The following is a 20926-nucleotide window of genomic DNA, read 5'->3' on the forward strand; positions in this document are numbered from 1 at the left end:
TTGCTAAAAAAACATTGTTTGTCGGCCACACATCTTCACATGTAATAGGAGATGTGCAGCCAACAAATGAAAGCAAAGGGCCACATGACAAATTCAGCAATAATTTTTGGGTCTTCCCTCACAATGGTCAAGCCTAGTAACAGGTTCTTTATACGAGCAGGTTCTTTAACAGAAATCTTACCTATTGATATTTATTAAATAACCACATTTTAGACTTTTACAAGATCTCATTTGAGCTCACCGGAAATCACCATTAGCATTAATCCTCTTATAGGAACCTTATTAAATAGATACATATGTTTCCCTGATTTTCTTCTATTCTAAATTTCATGTTAGACTGGCTACATAAAATGGAAATCAACCCCTAGAAAGGTAAGGGCACTATCACCATAATAGACCATAGGCCATTTAAACATAAACACCGAAATTAGAGGCTAAGAAGATTGGTCATAAAAGTATTAATCTTTATTACAAAAATACTTAAAACAATTGAACAAATTAAAACAGCATAAGTGAAAATACGGTTACACATACAGAAAAAAGAGATGAGGATATCGCATAAGGCGTTACATAAGGGTTACCAACCTACATGATAATAGGTGGATACATACAACAGGATCACAGATGAACTCTCTGTCCAGGGAAGTGTAAGCGGTGCAACAGCAACTAATATAATGCTGGTTATACAATACAAGGGTCAAGGCTGGAAGGAAAGAAGGTCACAGATAACAGTATACAGACCGGCCACACCATATACCACACATACGATACCTCACCTCACCCCGAACGCAAGGGGGCATGTCTCAGAAAGGAAGCCAGCGAGTTAAATATACAGAGGCCGCCAATGAATCCAATACTTGCCTGTCATGTGATAAGCCATGTCTATACGTCACTCGTGAGAGATATCGGGTATCCGGCCCTGTCACAGTGACGTGCGCATCATATGACCATGCGCATGTAAGCATGTACAGCATGTAAGAATATATTCTGAATCATTAATAATATTATGGTGTTCAGGGCCGTTTGAAGGAATTTGGGGGCCCCAAGCAAAATAGACATGGGGGCCTATGCTACTTATGTTCTCAGTTACCTCCTCCGGCTCCTTCCCTGGACAGAGCTCCTCTACCTTCTGGCTGTTACTCAGTCCGGCCGGGTACCGCATGGTACAGGAGATTCAGTTTCCTGTTCCTGGTCAGACTGAAAGGAAGTCAGCACTCAGCCGGGAACAGGAAACTGAATCTCCTGTTCCTGTACCGCGCGGTACCCGGCCGGACTGACAGCCAGGAGGAAGAGGAGCTTGGCCACGCTACAGGGAAGGGGAGGAACTCGGAAGGTGAACAGAAGTGCTGCAGCCGCATGAGGCTCTCTATAGAGAGCTCAAGTGGCTGCAGCCTTATAGGAAGCACAACAAACACCGGCTCTGCTTGGGGCCCCTGGCCAGCTAGGGGCCCCAAGCAATTGCTTGGTTTGCCTGTCCTTTTGCGGCGGGCCTGATGGTGTTACTCTTATACTGTTATTGAAAATAGTTGTAATGTACTATGTCATATACTATTTTTGAGCTTCATATTTACAATGTTGTTTGTGGGCTCATTAACATAATTTAACAAATAACAACATTATTCAGAATGTTTTGCAAAACAGAATTCTTCATGATTTTTCATTTTTCATAGTAGTAGATGTAGAATGTAGATGAAGGTCCAGTAGTTCTATTACATTCAAGAAATGTCTTGCTCTATTTCTTTTAATAAGAAGATTTTGGTATCTTATGTCCCGACAAGTTATTTATGCAGTCACTAGGCCCACAGTCATCCTGGTTGGTTGCTAGGCAACATAACTGGCAATCCAGGCCTGGAGATTGTGTCATGTAAGTGTTTTGTTGCCCCTTTAATAGTCCTTTTATCAGCCTTGACATTCAGTTCAGAGCACTACACCACTTGGCACAATTACTGCCATATGGTATTAGTATATAATATGGAGGCTGATACAGACTTAAAATAGGGGAAATTATGTTTGTTCCTATAAAACAGTTCAGAATAATCAAAACCCCAAACATTAACATGACCTTTCTTAGTTAATATGAAACTAATTTCTTGGTCTACTTGATTGGAAGGTATATAACCTCTATGTTCTTCTGATATTCTCATTTTGGCTCTATATAACATCATTTGTACAACATATTGTAAGACTGGAAATCCTAATTAACTGACTCTTGGCAATTCATTAATGTGGTCTGAAAATAAGAGCATAATCAAAGCACGTTGCTCACTTGCAAGGACACTCATTAAAACGCAACATATGTGCTGGAGCGCATTCCCTTAGGGGCATCTCCTTGTATCATAGCTTTAATAAACCACTCTATCTTTTGTGGGTTTTTCTGGTATTTTATGGTATTTGTTTCAAATTTTAACAATCAGCAAAAAGTACCCAAAAATTAAAAACCCAGTGGGCATTCAATTACATGAATCACTCTTGCTTAGGAAGTGTTGTGTATAACAATTTTAATACGAGTGATATCTGCTGCATAGTGTCATATAGCTGTTATAAAAGGGAACCAATCATCATATTTTAGCATACATAATGCTTGGCAATGCGTTATAAATGCTAAAATCATTACCATCCCTGGAGGACGTTTGTGCCCCCCAGGGATGGTTAAGATAATAAGTTATAAAGTCCCCCTGGCCGCCCGACAAGTAGTCCCTGGGCGCAGAGCAGAGTGGTGGCGCGAGCCGTCATTCAAGCTGTTGGGGCAGGGCCACGGTAAGTGTAAGTCCCCGCTCAGGGGACTACTTGCCGGGCGGCCGGGGGGACTTTATAATTGAATATCTTCACCATCCCTGGGGGCACAAACATAAGGATGTTGAGTTTAGCATATTTGCATTGCAAGGCGTTATATATGCTAAAATATGTAAAAATTGTGACCTAAAATTGGTTAAAAAAAATGTATCCTTAGTATTACCTATAGATAGCTGAGGGGGGTTGATCACTAGATTCTGTTCTCTGAGTGCTGGCAGGAACTATATACATGCCCTGGCCATTAAATATGCACGCCATCCTACCTCCCCAATCATTATAAGCAGATACTGGCATGGGGTTCTCATAATGCCTCCTTTTTACCATATCTGTAACCTTTGGCGACTGATATCAGTAGCCAGGGGACTAAGCTAAAAGCTGCTGCGAGACTATTAATCTTTTAGATCTGTCAATCAAAGTTGGTCATCGGACCTAAATCCCTTAAAATACTGGTAACAGTAGGTTAGGGGACCCATTGGGACCACTGCTCGGTGATCACGAGGTTCCAATCAGCTGACATGACGAGCAATGGTCCCTACCTGCCTTTGTTCTGTCCAATATTCTTTCTGCTTTGGAAGGCTGGAGAAGCAGAGTGCCAATAACACTGCTCAATCATATGGTGAATTACTGGTGTTTGGTATTTTCATATACTAGATAAAAAAAAAATGAATAAAAGCGATTTAAAAAGTCCCATCAAAACAAACATGGTACAAATAAAAACTACAAATCATGGTACAAAAATTAGCCCTCATACAGCCCCATATATGGAAATATAAAAGAATCAAAGTAAAGTGCACTGTGTAGAAACAAAAAACGGGAAAAAAAAAAAAAAAAACTAAAATGCTGGGAATTTTTTAATTTATTTTTTTGCCCACAATTAATTTAGTTTTTGCTTTGGTGTAGATTTTCTGGCAACGTACAACACAATACAAAGTACAATTGTCCCTGCAAACAACAAACCTTCATATGGGTCTGTAGATGGCAAACTATAAGAATTATACATTTCAAAAGCAAGGAAAAAAATCTAACAAAAAATTTTAAAATGAAAAAACGGTGCATCATTAAGAGATTAAAGTTGGAGTCTGGAGAGGATAATATTAACTACAAAATATGGCTAAGGTCAGGTTCAACTTCAAGGGCAAGCACAAAGCAACTACTAAAGGCAGAGCAAGAGAAGTAGAAAGGCCCGGGTCCATATGCTTTCAGGTGCATTAGGGACCCTGGCATGCATTCACAGATAATGGTTTACCAAAATAGAATAGAAATGTTGGATTCATGCAAACTTGGCATGCAGTTATATCTCAAAAAGATATGTAAATGACTACAGGTGTGGTTTAGTCAAGAGGGTTTAAATATGCTACCCCCCCCCCCACTACCCTATAAAATAGGGTCTCAGGGGCAGCTTTGGGGTAGTGTACCTCTTGGTGAAATATCTTTAATGCAAGACATGCCTCCCTAATGCCCTCAAAGACAATTTGTCCAGTTAATAGACCTTGAGATTTGACTGCAAGAGGCAGTATGCTCATTTTGACAAATTGCCCACCCTCAAGGCCATCCTGACAAGGCTATTAGGAGATGATCACAGCTCTGATTATGTGAGGGCACACCTAAAATGGGAACAGTCTCTAGATAGCCCAACCAGACCACCAGTAGAGACAGCGGGAGATTAGAGAGCAAAACAAGTGGCTCAGAAACTGGTGTAAGAGAGGTTTGGATTAATGGAGAACTGGGCCAAATTCTCTGTTGGATACAGGCTCTACAGTAGAGACAGCTGCACCTCAATGGGGAGGGTGCAGTTGTGCTCGAGAAGAAGATTGCCAGTAGGTTGGTTTAAACTAGTGTTGGCCCAGTACAGGAGTTGCAACCCTGTACCATTGCTGCCATGTCAGGTGGACTCTATTTCAGTGACCCCTGGGCTCCCCTTTCCTCTATGTTCCATAAACAGTACTAAGTGCCTATGTTATCTAATGTAATGTGTATATATTGTTATGTGCCTTTAAATACTATTGTCATGTATTGTAACCAAGGAAGGTACCAGTGATCATTTGACAGACAGGGTGACTGTTACACCGAGCGCTCCGGGTCCCTGCTCCTCCCCGGAGCGCTCGCGGCGTTCATCTTCTGTTAGCAGCGCCCCGGTCAGACTGGCTGACCGGGAGCGCTGCTCTGAGTCCCCCTGCAGGGATGCGATCCGCGCGGCAGGACGTGTCATATCCCGTTCTGCTCACCTGCCCCGTCCTCCTTCCTTCCCATCCCGGCGCGCGCGGTCCCGCTCTCTGGTATGGCCCACGCCATCACCTCACTGACACAGAGGATCCACCTCCAGTGTCCTCTCTGCATACCAGTCCGGATCCTGACAGTGACCTATGGGACCCCTTCAGAGTCGCCCCCATATAAACCCTGGGAGGAGCTAGTTCACTCTCTTGAGTGCTGAGGAACATTGAGGTCAAGTCCTGAGAGTGTCAGGTGTCCTGAGGAGGCCTAAAGCCTACCACGCAGCCACACTTCCACTAATCCGCTACCCCACAGGTGAACATCAAAACCTGGTAAGCTACATATGGGGTGAAGTCTGTGAAGTCAGTCTAGTCAAGTCAGTCAAAATCAGTCTGAATCAAGGCAGCGTGGGCCTGTAGCAAATTGTCCAAATCCACTATAAGTCCCAGCGAGCCCTAGAGTCTCTGAAGTCACTGGTCACCTCCTTGGGCCTAACTGAGCTGTCAAGACTATTACACCTGTCTACCTCAATAAAGCTGCAGTTGTTCCGTAACTTGGCGTCGGAGTCCTTATTTGCCCCGTGCCTAGCCCAGGATCCAGCAGTATACCTTCGGGTGGTGAAGAGGTTAAACCATGCCCTGACATCACGAACACAAAGGGGTTGATGCCATCTGCCCCTAGGGAAACAACATCTGCCCTCATCACACCCTCACCACAACTTTTGGCATCACAAACAGGATACGGATGTGCGCCTTATGCGAAAAGTACCCCGCCCCCCAGTCTGAACTGTGTCCAGTATTGCCGAAAATTTGTACGCAGATGCGAAAAGAAATTGCGCCAGAAAGTGTACGGGACTTTGTCAGTGAAATCTATTTATTGCGAGGTACTTGTGAAATAGAGGGGGAGGTGAAGAAAAGTCTGTTATCTGGCATTGTGAACCGTAAAAGGATGTGCAGGACCTGAAAGGTTGTACCTGAAAGAGTTAATCTGGTCCAGTGTCCAGCTCGGCCCACGTCAGTCCCCTGACGCCTTCAAGATCCAGCGAGGAGGAACCAAAGACTTTCCTGGCTGGACCCAAACAGGAAGTTCCCTTGGCGCAGCCATCTTGGAAGTTACGGCTGCTGCGCTCATCTCCGGCTGTAACCCGCAAAGTCAGCGCTGAAGTGCAAGCTCTGCAAACACCACCGATCATCAAAACTAAGTCTCCGGTACCTGAATGTGTCACCACTGTCTTCTTATTGTCCACAAGTCTGGTCGCAAGGCTATTTATCACCGGGTTCCTGCAAAATAGAGGGGGAGTGTCTGCTGAAGTACCCCCATCATTCAAACCAGAGCCGCTGCAGCACCTCATCAGCTCTCTTAAATGGGAATGCACCTCATTCTTCTTAAAGCGACAGCACACTCAAAAATCAACCAGATGTCTGAACCCAGCACCACAGGTCAACTGGGCGCCATCGCCCCTTCATCTCCAGCGGCGAGGTCATCACCCTCTCCATCAGCCAGAGTCCTGCCCCCCCCTGCCTCCAGCAAGCATCAACGGACCTGGTGTTTCAATGTTTGCACCGGTATTCATGGGGAACCCTGTCCTTCCTACCTACAATGGAGACCTGAGGGATTTCAAAGAGAGGATCCAAAGTTTGTTTGTCTTTTACTCTTTTCCTCTTAACGAACAGGTGCAACTGCTAACGGGACAACTCCGGGGACCGGCACTAGAGAAAGTCCGCACCTGGCCAAAATCTGAAAAGGCGACAGTGGAACAGATATGTAAATGACTGTACCAGGTCACTTTCTCCATTAGAGGTACGTCTCCGGCTGTATGAAAGGCGGCAAAAGCCAGGTGAGACCTTGAGAGCATATGCTGTAGCCCTACAGAATGCCCTAGAGACTGTCCACAAGTTAGATGGCATAACTCCCGAGCAGGGCAACAAAGTGTTAATGGACAGATTTATTGATTGAGCCCATAATAAGTGGGGCAAGTAAGGCCCAAATGAGAATGTTAGCAGTCCAAAACCCTAATATGTAATTTCTTGATTTTAAGAGGCTAGCTATCCAAGTAATTGAGTCTGGGACTGAGTCCAAAGATGTTCAACTGTCCCGGCCGCAGTCCAAGCAACAATGTCAGTCATTATGGCTTCAGATTTACAGAGTATTAAACAAGACCTTGAACAATTGACTAAGAACATCAAGGAGCTCGCCACCCGGCCTGCTCCATTCTTCTGTGAGCAATCCTGGCCTAGAAAATCCCTTTCTGCTCCTGCCCCATGTAATCCCAATTACTGTGCTCCTTCACCCACTAGGTATTCTATGAGTAACAGACCCTTCTGTACTTACTGTAACAAGTCTGGATAATGCTCTGCTGGGGTTTAAACGGAATTCCCTCTGGGGTCAAGGACCGGCCTCGGGAGGCCCAACTCCAGAACGACCTAAGTCAGGACTTTCACTTTATGTCGCCTCCTGCCCCCTTGTAACGGTTATTGTAGAAGGTGTACCTTTAGAGGCGTTAATAGATACAGGGTCACAAGTGTCTACCATATCTAAATGTTTTTTCCATCAGCATTGGGATGCTCATGTATTGTGTGAGCTGATTATGTTAATTTCCAAGTAGTTGCAGGTAATGGGCAACCAGTCCCCAGGCATGGATACTGGGAGCCAACCATTCAATTGGGTGAACATGTACTTAAAGGGGTATTCCAGTGGTGAAAAATGTATCCCCTTTCCTAAGGATAGGGGATACGTTTCAGATCGTGTGGGGTCCGACCGCTGGGGCCCCCCGTGATCTCTCTCTCCCCCGTGTGGCCAGATAGCGCGTGTTGATCATCGCACGAAGCGGCGGCCGACACGCCCCCTCAATACAACTCTATGGCAGAGCCGGAGATTGCTGAAGGCAGCGCTCCGGCTCTGCCATAGAGTTGTATTTAGGGGGCGTGTCAGCCGCAGCTTCGTGCGGTGGTCAACACACCCCCTTCCCATGGGCTGTCGGGGCCCCGTACAGGAGATCATGAGGGGCAACAGCGGTCGGACCCCCTGCGATCTGAAACTTATCCCCTATCCTCAGGATAGGGGATAAGTTTTTCCCCACTGGACTACTCCTTTAACCCCTTAAGGACCAAGCATTTTTCAGTTTTTGTACTTTAGTTTTTTCCTCCTTACCTTTTAAAAATCATACAGTCAGATAGGTAAAAAATCCCTATTTAGGCGCTGCTTCTCCCAATGGATACACTCAAGTCAGGTAGTCGATTAAAAGATGAATTTTATTTAAACCAATGAGGCGTTTCGGGTAATAACCCTTCCACAGATTGGTGTAACTTATACAAACAACAGAGAGGTATATATACATATAATAAAAGCGCCAAAAATTTGGGCTGGTGAGGTCATAGGGGGAGGGGAAAGACAGGTGATGTGAGTCACGTGATAGAGATGGGCCGAACCAATATATGCAATATTCTAATAATATCAGTAATAAAATAATAAAATGATGAAGGGACATGTGTACAAAAACTAGTATGAACAAGATAAGATTCGTTGCGAGGCTTGTAATGCAAAATGTGGATCGGTACGTGATGCACAGTATGAAGAAGAGGCTTGCACCGCAAACCGGAATCACGTCAGGCAACTCCATCTAGGGAACGTAACAGATTGGGAGATGAATGAAGGTCAGAACAGACATCATCTGTGCAGTGAGTATTCTCCGGTACTTGCGTCACTCGGCTTTCCCAGATGCAGAAGTCAGTGTAGAAGGCACTTATCTCAAAATAAAAAGATAGGAGGTTAGAATGGAATGGATTTAAATTGGACCTACCATATAAAGAGCTTTGCTTGGATAAACTTTGCTGAAGTATTGACATGGCGATAATAAATAAAATATGTGGGAGCCTGTATGCGCATAAATGAGGGCATAGAAAAAATTATTGTTAAGAGAATAGAAATGAAAAGATTCCGAAATGTATGTGTTTATAATTACAATACCGGGGACACTGGTGCTGTATGAAGGAATAGAATGAATAGACCTGAGTTGATCATGGGAAAAATGAGAGAACGGGGTTAGATAGACAATATGAGTATGCTATTGATACATATGCAAATAAATATATATAAAAAATATATATTTATATAAAAATATAAATAGATGGTGAGTTAACAGAAAAGATAATAACAATAGTAATACCACTGTTAATATGAAAAATGGAAGTATAATAGAATAACAGAGGTATAGTAGAGATGCTGCTGCGATGGATATATTCAATTAAATTATAATACCGGGGACACTGGTGCTGTATGAAGAAATAGAATGAATAGACCTGAGTTGACCATGAGGAAATTGAGAGAACGGGGCTAGATGGACAATATGAATATGCTATTGATACATATGCAAGTAAATAAATATATATAAAAATATAAATATAAATAGATGGTGAGTTAACAGGAAAGATGATAATGATAGAAATACCACTGTCAGTATAGGGTGTAAAATGGGAATATAATAGAATAATAGAAATATAGTAGAAATGCTGCTGCGGAGGATATAATAAATTATATTATAATACCATAGGTATAGCTAAAAAGTAATAAAAAAAATAAATAATAAATAAAAAAAATAGATAAGAATAGATAAAAATTGACAACTAAATAAATAAGAAAAAACAAATATATATATATATATATATATATATATATACATATATATATAGAGTTCAACAAAAAGGACCGCACTCCCGGGGTGTCCACGGGTGCAAGCTGGTCGGGCCCAGGTCAAGAGCCCCCACAAACAGGCAGCAAAGCAAAACAGCAGCACTCCGATTTAGATGAAAGCGTGTCAGGCTTTATTCATCAGATGCCACGACGTTTCAACCGTCTCTCACGGTCTTTGTCAAGCAAATAACATGTGCAAGTGCTTACAATATATAGGGGTGAAACATGTGCAATAGTTTTGCATAATTAATTAGGTTACAATATCAAAACAGTGTAAAATACCGTGATCACAAATAATCATAAAACAATATTAAAACATAGTGAATAAAATTCATATTAAGACGCCATAAGGGCGATATACTATACAGTGTTAGTGTCACATATAGTGTATATAATGTCTAAAATCACATAAATAATATTGCAGAGGGAGGAGTCAAGGGTAGTTCTGGCACTGCCTACTTACCAGTTCGTTTGTAAACATATGACACGAGGAACGCCATGGTTGCTTCCGTTTCTCTGTGTGCGGCCAGACCGGAAGAAAGACTCCGGTCATGTGATGCTCATGTGACGTTAGTATCTCGCACAGGCGCACTGAGCGCCATAAGGATGTAATGACCCGCATTGCGTGTCAACGCTCTCTTGTTCTCTGCGCATGCGTGCACTCAAGGCGCATCAGGGTATGGTTAGATGCCGTAGTCACGGGCGCATGCGTACTCACTCTGAGCTCTTACTCAGCGCCATTTTTGACTAGGGAATTCTTACCCAAAATATTTAAGGGTCCAAAATCATGCTATTACATTCACACTGGCACAGCAATCTCCCAGGTCCCCAACACCATTAGGCAGCGTTGGGACTCCAGCACTGGATACCCCATCAGTACCATTTTTCTGTAGCCGAATGAGTGACCCCTGGACAGGGATCTAGCTCACTCGTGCCACAAGTGTTGTGGAAGGGACCGGCCAATCGGCTCTTGTTTGGGAAAAGTGCCACATATGCGACTTCACTCAAGGACCCAGTTTAACAGAGTGCAAGCATCAAGTGTCATGTCCCTGGCATCATACATTGCCCCGCACAGAGAAAAGTCGGCATCCAAGGCAATAAAGATAGTATAATATAAAGTACTCTATAGAAGTTATTCATATAATTCTTATTCTTTCATGTTGTTGTTCTGGTGAGGGGGCCGCCATCCTCTCTCTCTCCATCTGCATAAAAAGAAAACATACAAAAATTACTAAAAATTCTTTTAACAAAAAGAATTTTTACAAAAGATGCTTTTACAAACATTTTTTTGACAAGTTCAAACATACACAGTCATGAGACGCGACAGTAGCCTAGGCATTACATATTTTGTGTGTTATCTTAAAATCTACATTGAGCCCCTTCGGTTTAAGTGTCTGTAGTTCAAAGATCCACTTGAGTTCCAGTCGCTTCAGGAGACTGATCCTGTTTCCTCCACGTCTGGGGTATGGAACATGGTCCAACAGCATAAATCTCAAATCACTCTCTGTATGTTTGGCTTCTACAAAGTGGCTTGAAACAGGCAAGTCTAGTTTCTTCTTTCTGATGCTATACCTGTGTTGATTGTATCTAGTTTTAAATGAGCATTATATGAATAACTTCTATAGAGTACTTTATATTATACTATCTTTATTGCCTTGGATGCCGACTTTTCTCTTTGCGGGGCAATGTATGATGCCAGGGACATGACACTTGATGCTTGCACTCTGTTAAACTGGGTCCTTGAGTGAAGTTGCATATGTGGCACTTTTCCCAAACAAGAGCCGATTGGCCGGTCCCTTCCACAACACTTGTGGCACGAGTGAGCTAGATCCCTGTCCAGGGGTCACTCATCCGGCTACAGAAAAATGGTACTGATGGGGTATCCAGTGCTGGAGTCCCAACGCTGCCTAATGGTGTTGGGGACCTGGGAGATTGCTGTGCCAGTGTGAATGTAATAGCATGATTTTGGACCCTTAAATATTTTGGGTAAGAATTCCCTAGTCAAAAATGGCGCTGAGTAAGAGCTCAGAGTGAGTATGCATGCGCCCGTGACTACGGCATCTAACCATACCCTGATGCGCCTTGAGTGCATGCATGCGCAGAGAACAAGGGAGCGTTGACACTCATTGCGGGTCATTACATCCTTATGGCGCTCAGTGCGCCTGTGCGAGATACTAACGTCACATGAGCATCACATGACCGGAGTCTTTCTTCCGGTCTGGCCGCACACAGAGAAACGGAAGCAACCATGGTGTTCCTCGTGTCATATGTTTACAAACGAACTGGTGAGTAGGCAGTGCCAGAACTACCCTCGACTCCTCCCTCTGCGATATTATTTATGTGATTTTAGACATTATATACACTATATGTGACACTAACACTGTATAGTATATCGCCCTCATGGCGTCTTAATATGAATTTTATTCACTATGTTTTAATATTGTTTTATGATTATTTGTGATCACGGTATTTTACACTGTTTTGATATTGTAACCTAATTAATTATGCAAAACTATTGCACATGTTTCACCCCTATATATTGTAAGCACTTGCACATGTTATTTGCTTGACAAAGACCGTGAGAGACGGTTGAAATGTCGTGGCATCTGATGAATAAAGCCTGACACACTTTCATCTAAATCGGAGTGCTGCTGTTTTGCTTTGCTGGCTATATATATATATATATATATATATATATATATATATATATATGCATAGGTACATGCAAGATATATAGATGAATGGTAGGAACACATAAATAATGTACACTTGTATGCATGGATGGTATTATAAAAATAAATATAAATAGCAGAAAATTGTGGCAGCATGTGTGCGATAAGGAGGAGTGAAGAACATAAAAATGTTTATGTAGCACATTCTATATACTCATTAAGACCTAATGAGGGTAGACACCTTAATTTAAAGATCCAATAGTTTTCTCTCTGTTTGAGTTTTTCAAACCTATTATGACCATCAGGAATCCCTTTGATTGGGGTAACAGAAAAATCTTTAAAATTACTATTATGATGTGTCGAAGCGTGACGAGACACGCTATGTAAAACAAAATTATGGTTGACATTACTTTTGTGTTTATTAACCCCTTAAGGACGCAGGACGTAAATGTACGTCCTGGTGAGGTGGTACTTAACGCACCAGGACGTACATTTACGTCCTAAGCATAACCGCGGGCATCGGAGCAATGCCCGTGTCATGCGCGGCTGATCCCGGCTGCTGATCGCAGCCAGGGACCCGCCGGCAATGGCCGACGCCCGCGATCTCGCGGGCGTCCGCCATTAACCCCTCAGGTGCCGGGATCAATACAGATCCCGGCATCTGCGGCAGTTCGCGATTTAAATGAACGATCGGATCGCCCGCAGCGCTGCTGCGGGGATCCGATCATTCATAACGCCGCACGGAGGTCCCCTCTCCTTCCTCCGTGCGGCTCCCGGCGTCTCCTGCTCTGGTCTGTGATCGAGCAGACCAGAGCAGGAGATCGCCGATAACACTGATCTGTTCTATGTCCTATACATAGAACAGATCAGTATTAGCAATCATGGTATTGCTATGAATAGTCCCCTATGGGGACTATTCAAGTGTAAAAAAAAATGTAAAAAAATGTAAAAGTAAAAGTAAAAAAAAAGTGAAAAATCCCCTCCCCCAATAAAAAGTAAAACGTCCGTTTTTTCCTATTTTACCCCCAAAAAGCGTAAAAAACATTTTTTATAGACATATTTGGTATCGCCGCGTGTGTAAATGTCTGAACTATTAAAATAAAATGTTAATGATCCCGTACGGTGAACGGCGTGAACGAAAAAAAATTTTAAAAGTCCAAAATTCCTACTTTTTTAATACATTTTATAAAAAAAAATTATAAAAAATGTATTAAAAGTTTTTTTATATGCAAATGTGGTATCAAAAAAAAGTACAGATCATGGCGCAAAAAATGAGCCCCCATACCGCCGCTTATACGGAAAAATAAAAAAGTTATAGGTCATCAAAATAAAGGGATTATAAACGTACTAATTTGGTTAAAAAGTTTGTGATTTTTTTTAAGCGCAACAATAATATAAAAGTATATAATAATGGGTATCATTTTAATCGTATTGACCCTCAGAATAAAGAACACACGTCATTTTTACCATAAATTGTACGGCGTGAAAGCGAAACCTTCCAAAATTAGCAAAATTGCGTTTTTCGTTTTAATTTCCCCACAAAAATAGTGTTTTTTGGTTGCGCCATACATTTTATGATATAATGAGTGATGTCATTACAAAGGACAACTGGTCGCGCAAAAAACAAGCCCTCATACTAGTCTGTGGATGAAAATATAAAAGAGTTATGATTTTTAGAAGGCGAGGAGGAAAAAATGAAAACGTAAAAATTAAATTGTCTGAGTCCTTAAGGCCAAAATGGGCTGAGTCCTTAAGGGGTTAATTCTACTCCGTAGACATTGGGACGTACGGCCAATGTATTGTAGCCCACAAGTACATTCTATTAGATAAATAACAAAAGAAGTCCCGCAATTTAAAAAACTGTCTGTTTTAAATTCTTGTTTAGTGTTGTTAGAACAAAATTTAGTTTTTTTGTGTACAATGGAGTCGCAGCATTTACACCTAGATTGACGACATTTGTATGAGCCTTTTAGAATTTCTTTAGAGAATAGGGAGGTAAGGTTTGTAGAATTGCTAGGATTTTTACTATTTAAAAAAAAAAAATGTAAAATGGCTGGGAGCCAGAATATTTTTCAATGTGCAAGCTCTTTTAAAAGTAACTCCTGGTCTTTTTGGGAGTAGGGGACGCAAAAAATGATCCTTTAGCAAAATGTGCCAGTGGTTAGTTAATATCTGTCTTATTTTGGCATGATCACTCAAGTAAGTTGTGATAAAGTTACATTGCCAGTCTGTTGAAGCATTTTCATATTTTTTAGAGATAAGGCAATCATCCTGTGTCAAGAGGCTTGCGCAGTTTTGGGATGATTTGATAAGTGTTTGTGGATATCCTTTAGCTACAAATCTTTCTGCTATGACTGTGCTTTGTTCAGTAAAATCCTTATTAGTTGTACTGATTCTTTTAAATTGTCCATATGGCACATTCGTCAGCCATTTTTTTATAGTGGTTGCTTTTAAAATTTTAATAACTGTTGCTATCCACTGGTTTGAAAAAGGACTTCATAATAATTGATTTATCAGGGGTATGTGTGACGACAACATCGAGAAATTCGGCATTATTGGGGAACACAGATTGGGTGAAAGACAGACCCCAGTTTTTTGTGTTAATATGGGTAAGGAAAATATCTAAAAGTGCGGTGGGTCCTTTCCACAAAATAAAAATATTGTCAATATACCGCTTATAAAAAAGACAATTATTAAAAAGTGAATGTTTAAAAATAACTGATTCTTCGAAAAGACCCACAAACAGATTTGCAAAACTTGGGGCGAATCTCGTCCCCATCGCCGTGCCTCGGTGTTGTTCGTATATTATTTGATTGAATTCGAAGTAGTTATGTTTTAAAATAAATGTGATAGCTTCTAAAATAAAGTTTCTTTGTAGTACTGGCATAGTACCATCTTGATCAACTCAGGTCTACTCATTCTATTCCTTCATACAGCACCAGTGTCCACGGTATTGTAAGTATAAACACATAAACTTCAGAATCTTTTCATTTCTATTCTCTTAACAATAATTTTTTCTATGACCTCATTTATGCGCATACAGGCTCCCACATATTTTATTTATTATCACCATGTCTATACTTCAGCAAAGTTTACCCAAGCAAAGCTCTTTATATGGTAGGTCCAATTTAAATCCATTCCATTCTAACCTCCTATCTTTTTATTTTGAGATAAGTGCCTTCTACACTGATTTCTGCATCTGGGAAAGCCGAGTGACACAAGTACTGGAGAATTCTCACTGCACAGATGACGTCTGTTCTGACCTTCATTCATCTCCCAATCCGTTACGTTCCCTAGATGGAGTCGTCTTACCTGATTCCGGTTTGTGGCATCATGTACCGATCCACATTTTGCGCTACAAGCCTCGCAATCTTATCGTTTGTTCTAATTTTTAATATCCTTTTAAAAAGACCTTCTCTTGTTCATATTAGTTTTTGTACACATGTCCCTTCATCATTTTACCACTGATATTATTACAATATTGCATATATTGGTTCGGCCCATCTCTATCACGTGACTCACATCACCTCTCTTTCCCCTCCCCCTATGACCTCACCAGCCCAAATTGTTGGCACTTTTATTATATGTATATATACCTGTCTGTTGTTTGTATAAATTACACCAATCTGAGGAAGGGTTATTACCCAAAACGCGTCATTGGTTTAAATAAAATTCATCTTTTAATCGACTACCTGACTTGAGTGTATCCATTGGGAGAAGCAGCGCCTAAAGAGGGATTTTTTACCTATCTGACTGTATGCACTGTGGACATTCCTGCACTGGCGTCCACCTCCCTACGGCTTCGCAGCACCCCTCGGATACCTCTACCTGTTATTACCACTTGCTTCGGGGTGATATGCGCATTTTCATTGCGCTCAAGGTGAGAACAATACTAACCATCTTTTCCATTTTTTACTGCTATCTTGGAATAATGCACTAGGCGCTTGTGTGGTTTTTCTTTTTGTCTCTTATTTCCATTTTAAAAATCATAACCCTTTCAATTTTGCACCTAAAAATCCATACGATGGCTTATTTTTTGCACCACCAATTTTACTTTGTAATGACATCAGTTATTTTACCCCCAAATCTACGGCGAAATGAAAAAAAAATCATTGTGCGACAAAATTGAAGAAAAAATGCAATTTTGTAACTTTTGGGGCTTCTGTTTCTATTGAGTAAAAAATTGCGCGCACGCCAATGACCATGTGGCTTAATTAACAATATATTTTCATGGTTCGGACATTTACACATGCGGCGATACCACATATGTTTATTTTTATTTACACTGGGGGTTTTTTTGATTGGGAAAAGGGGGGTGGTTAAAACTTTTATTAGGGAAGGGGTTAAATGATCTTTATTAACTTTTTTAAAACTTTTTTTTGCCATGTTATAGCCCCATAGGGGACTATAACATGCAGTACATTGATTCAATACACTGATCACTGTCATTGCATTGCAATGCAGTGATCATTGTTATCGGCGGTTAAATGCTCAAGCCTGGATTTCAGGCTTGGAGCAATCAATCGCCGATCAGACAGGTAAGGGACCCTACTGTTGCGTTCTAGCTGATCAGGACATCGCTATTCTACCGTGATGGTCCCGATCAGCCCAACTGAGCTGCCGGGAAGCTTTTATTTTCACTTTAGACACGGCGATCAACTTTGATCGCCGCGTCTAAAGAGTTAATGCCGGACATCCGCCCGATCGGTCATGTCCGGCATTAGCCACGGGTCCTGGGTGCTTATGTTGGGGATGAACATTATGAGGCATTGTTTTACTAAAATTTTGGATGCCTGTTTTGCCTCTCTTCCCCATATGCCCCCTTCAGACCAGCAGGCTTTGCAGCACCACCTGCAAGTCCTACAAGCGGAACAGAAGTTTGCCAACAAGCAAGGCAAGATCTGCAGAGTACAAGTTCAAGTTCAACTATCATATGGTGCCTTGCATGTCCCGGAGTCAAGAATCGGGATTATCAGGCCTTACTGGAACCCCTGCAGCTAGAAGATCATCCTTTAGTCCAAGCTGCGAGGAGCCTTGTCACTGTCTCCAATGGAAGAGTCCCAGTACGGTTAGTGAACCTGTCTGTGTGGCTCAGTTGTACCTCCTAGAGCTGAAGGACATCGTAACAGAGCATTTAGTGGCCCAACAGCACGCAGCTCAAGTTGCCAGTGGATCCAGTACTAATCCTCCAGAGCCCTGGTGGGCACAGCTCCAGGTTGGAGAGGCACTACCCCACGGGATCAGGTCAATTGTGCCATCAATATTGCCAAAAGGTATCATGAAACTTTCAGCAAACACCCCACAGACTTCGGGAAAACTTCAATGCTCCAGCACCGAATCCTCACAGGTGACAGCCCGCCCATCAAGGAGAGACACCAACCGGTCGCGCCAGGCATGTATCAGACAGTCAAGAAGATGCTGGCCAACAAGAGGCGGATGTGATACAAGAAAGTCAGAGTCCCTGGGCGGCGCCACTTGTCCTGGAAGAAAGACGGAAACATCTGCTTCTGTATCGACTACAGGAAACTGAACAATGTCACACATAAGGAAGCTAATTCTTTGCCAAGAATTGAGGAGTTGCTTATTGCCCTCGGGTCTGCTGCTTACTTCTCCACCCTGGATTTGACCAGCGGGCCATGGGCAAGTGCCCATGGCCATGGAAGACTGCTACGTTCCAGCGTCTGATGGAAAGGTGCCTGGGCCATCTGAATTTCCAAAGTGTCTTATTGTATCTGGACGATGTCATCGTGTATTCCAAGTCTTACCAGGAACACCTCAGTCATCTGTCAGACATCTTTAAAGTCTGGCCAACAAGAGGCAGATGTGATACAAGCCTTTCCGGCTATATACTGATGCCATTTTTGAAGGTCTGGGAGCTGTCCTGTCCCAAGTTCAAGATGGACAAGAGAGAGTGATTGCCTATGCCTGTCGTAACCTGCGAAGAGCAGAGAAAAATGGGCCGTGACAGAAAAATTTTAAGATTATTTGGCGGCCACGCCATTTACTGTCTACACGGATAATAAACCATTGGCCCACCTGAACACTGCCAAGTTGGGTGCCATTGAACATGAAGATGAAGATGGGCTTCAAGATTAGCTAATTACAGCTTCACCATTAAGTACAGAAGTGGCAAGTCAAACGTCAATGCCGATGTACTGTCTCGAATGACCCCCGGCGAGGAATCACCTGTCGAAGACGTGTGTGGGAAGAGGGGGAGATGCCACCATTTTATCAACAGTTTGTGAACCAGAATGTTGTGACCGCCATCATGGATGGTGAACCCAGGTCTGAAAAGGTTAAAGAAGACCTGTACACCTGGAAGAATCTCCAAGATGAAAGTCGAGTTATGGGGGATCTGTTGGACTACCTTCTGGCGAAAAAGGTACCAACCTGTCTACGCCGGGCCCGCTGTGAAATGCCTGTGGTGACAGAGGAAGCGACTGTGCACAAAGGACTTTTGTGCAAAATTCTTTGGATCCGGACTCTGGTGATCGACTTCATTAGATTCTGGTTCCCCGAAGTGATGCGGCGATGGTCCTCAACGCATATCATGATCAGTCGGGACACTTTGGAGTCCACAAGACCGAAGCCACTGTCAGTGAGAAATGGTGCAGTGAATGTTTGTAACATTAACAAGAATGTGCGCAAGGACGCAAGAGGACCCCTCCACTCCATCCAGAGTGACAGACCCAACCAGTTTGTCGTGCTAGACCATGTGAAAATGTCTCCTACCCAGTCCGGGTATACCTATGCTTTCACCAAGGTGGATCATTACTCCAAGTGGGTTGTCGTTGTTCCTGTCAAAGATCTCACCGCCAAGACAGTGGTCCAGATGTTTTACTCAAAATGGGTGCAAACCTTTGGATGTCCTGAATCTGTCCTCTTATGTATCTAATATAGTCACATGTCTAGTCAGGGCTGTAGCTAACCAGTTTATGTATCCAGTCCACAATAGTCATCAAAAGTCTTACCAAATGTCTAATGTCTATTATTTTCCTGTCCATCGTGTACAGTGTGCGCTTTTGGCCAGAGAGTTCTCCTGGAGGTGTAAGTGACACGTAGAGTAACAGAGCTACTGTGTATATAGGTAACATTCTCATGTGTTGTCAGAAAATGTGTATTTACTAGTCCAATGTTATGGGGAGAAGTAGCTAAAAGCCTAAGGGCCCCATTAGCAAAGTCATCCGGGTAGAAAGCCTCAGGCAGCCCGATCGGAACTCATCTTTATTTACCAGAAAGTGGTTACGAGTCTAGAAAGTTCCTATATGTTTACGTCTTATTGTCCCAGTTCTCCAAACCCTAAATAACAAAATGGAGCATGTAAGGACGTTAATTGCAATGCCACATGGACTCTTTCCCCAGTTCGTCAGCCCTGTGAAGGATATTGATTCAAATGCCCCATAAACGGTCTCTAATGTTGCTACCAGAACTTAGTGGCCACTTCATATTCGTCTGCCCTCCAGGATTGGGTGCCGAGGACGGCTGTTGTTAAGAGGGGGAGTTTGTAATGGAGGAGTTGCACCAGGGATGGATGGTCTTCCCTATTCAATATACAGAGAATATAAGGAGGCTCTGTTACCTATCGTTTGCAGGGTTTTGGAGGGGGCTCGAAGGGGAGGGGAACTGCCCCCATCCATGCTCGAAACAAAAATAGTTTTAATACTCAAAAAACATAAGGATAGTACAAGAATTGAGTCTTATCGTCCTATTTCTATTTAATAATGATTAGGTATACTTAAATTTTAAAAAAATTAAAAAAAAGAATAGTCTATCATTTGTATTACTCACCACTACAATTAAAAAAGATAGGTTGTTGGGAGAGGGCAGATTGTCCTAAGAGTGGTGTAATGGGCGCAGACCTAGTCCATTTGCTGTGGCTATGCCCAAAAGTGAAAGAATTTTGGTCAAAGTTATTTCACATTATTGAGAATAAATTAAATATCAGGAGAGACTGGGCAGGGACAGAGGTAATCTTAGGGGACCTGAGTAAAATAAGGAAAGATAGAGAGTTATTGAACCGCATCTTTATGGTAAGTGATTTTGAGAGGGCTTTTTGCTCTCAATGGACCCAATGTAATTGAGTGGGGTAGGCTGGTACAAAATGTACAAAAGTATGAGAAATGGTGCTGTGGTAACTCCAAAAGAGGCTTAAATAAATATAGAGTGATTTGGGATGGGTGGGAAGATTATTTTTATTTTATTAATTTTTTTCTTCTCTCTTTCCCTTCTGACAGGGGTAAGGTTGGGGGAGGGGGATATGGATATGTAATGTAAGGTGAATTGACATTATGCGTTATGTTTATATGTATAATTGAAATAAAAATTTATAAAAAGGAGGGGGAGTTTGTGGTGGAGGAGTTGCACCCCTGTACCATTGCTGCCATGTGAGGTGGACTCTACTTCAGTGACAACTGGGCCCCCTTTCCTCTATGTTCCATAAACAATACTAAGTGCCCATGTTATCTAGTGTAATGTTTATATATTGTTATGTGCCTTTAACCCCTTAAGGACCCTTGACGTACGCGTACGTCATGACACCCTGGTACTTAAGGACCCATGAC

General features: G+C 42.3%; 1 protein-coding gene across 11 annotated transcripts in view; it reads left to right on the forward strand.

Moving 5' to 3' along the window:
- LINGO3 (leucine rich repeat and Ig domain containing 3) overlaps nucleotides 1–20926 on the forward strand; it is a 105929-nt gene that overhangs the window by 59518 nt on the left and 25485 nt on the right. Inside the window, exon 3 of one of the 11 annotated variants that reach the window (XR_008892695.1) lies at nucleotides 15536–15860. The exons of 9 other annotated variants lie outside the window; for them this stretch is intronic. The gene's annotated coding sequence lies outside the window, so the exon portion shown is untranslated. Of the gene's footprint in view, nucleotides 1–1201; nucleotides 1334–15535; nucleotides 15861–20926 lie in introns of those variants that run through there. One more of the 11 variants, XM_056574056.1, reaches the window with a different exon arrangement.

Source organism: Hyla sarda, chromosome 1 (genome assembly GCF_029499605.1).
Source record: "Hyla sarda isolate aHylSar1 chromosome 1, aHylSar1.hap1, whole genome shotgun sequence".
Lineage (NCBI taxonomy): Eukaryota > Metazoa > Chordata > Amphibia > Anura > Hylidae > Hyla > Hyla sarda.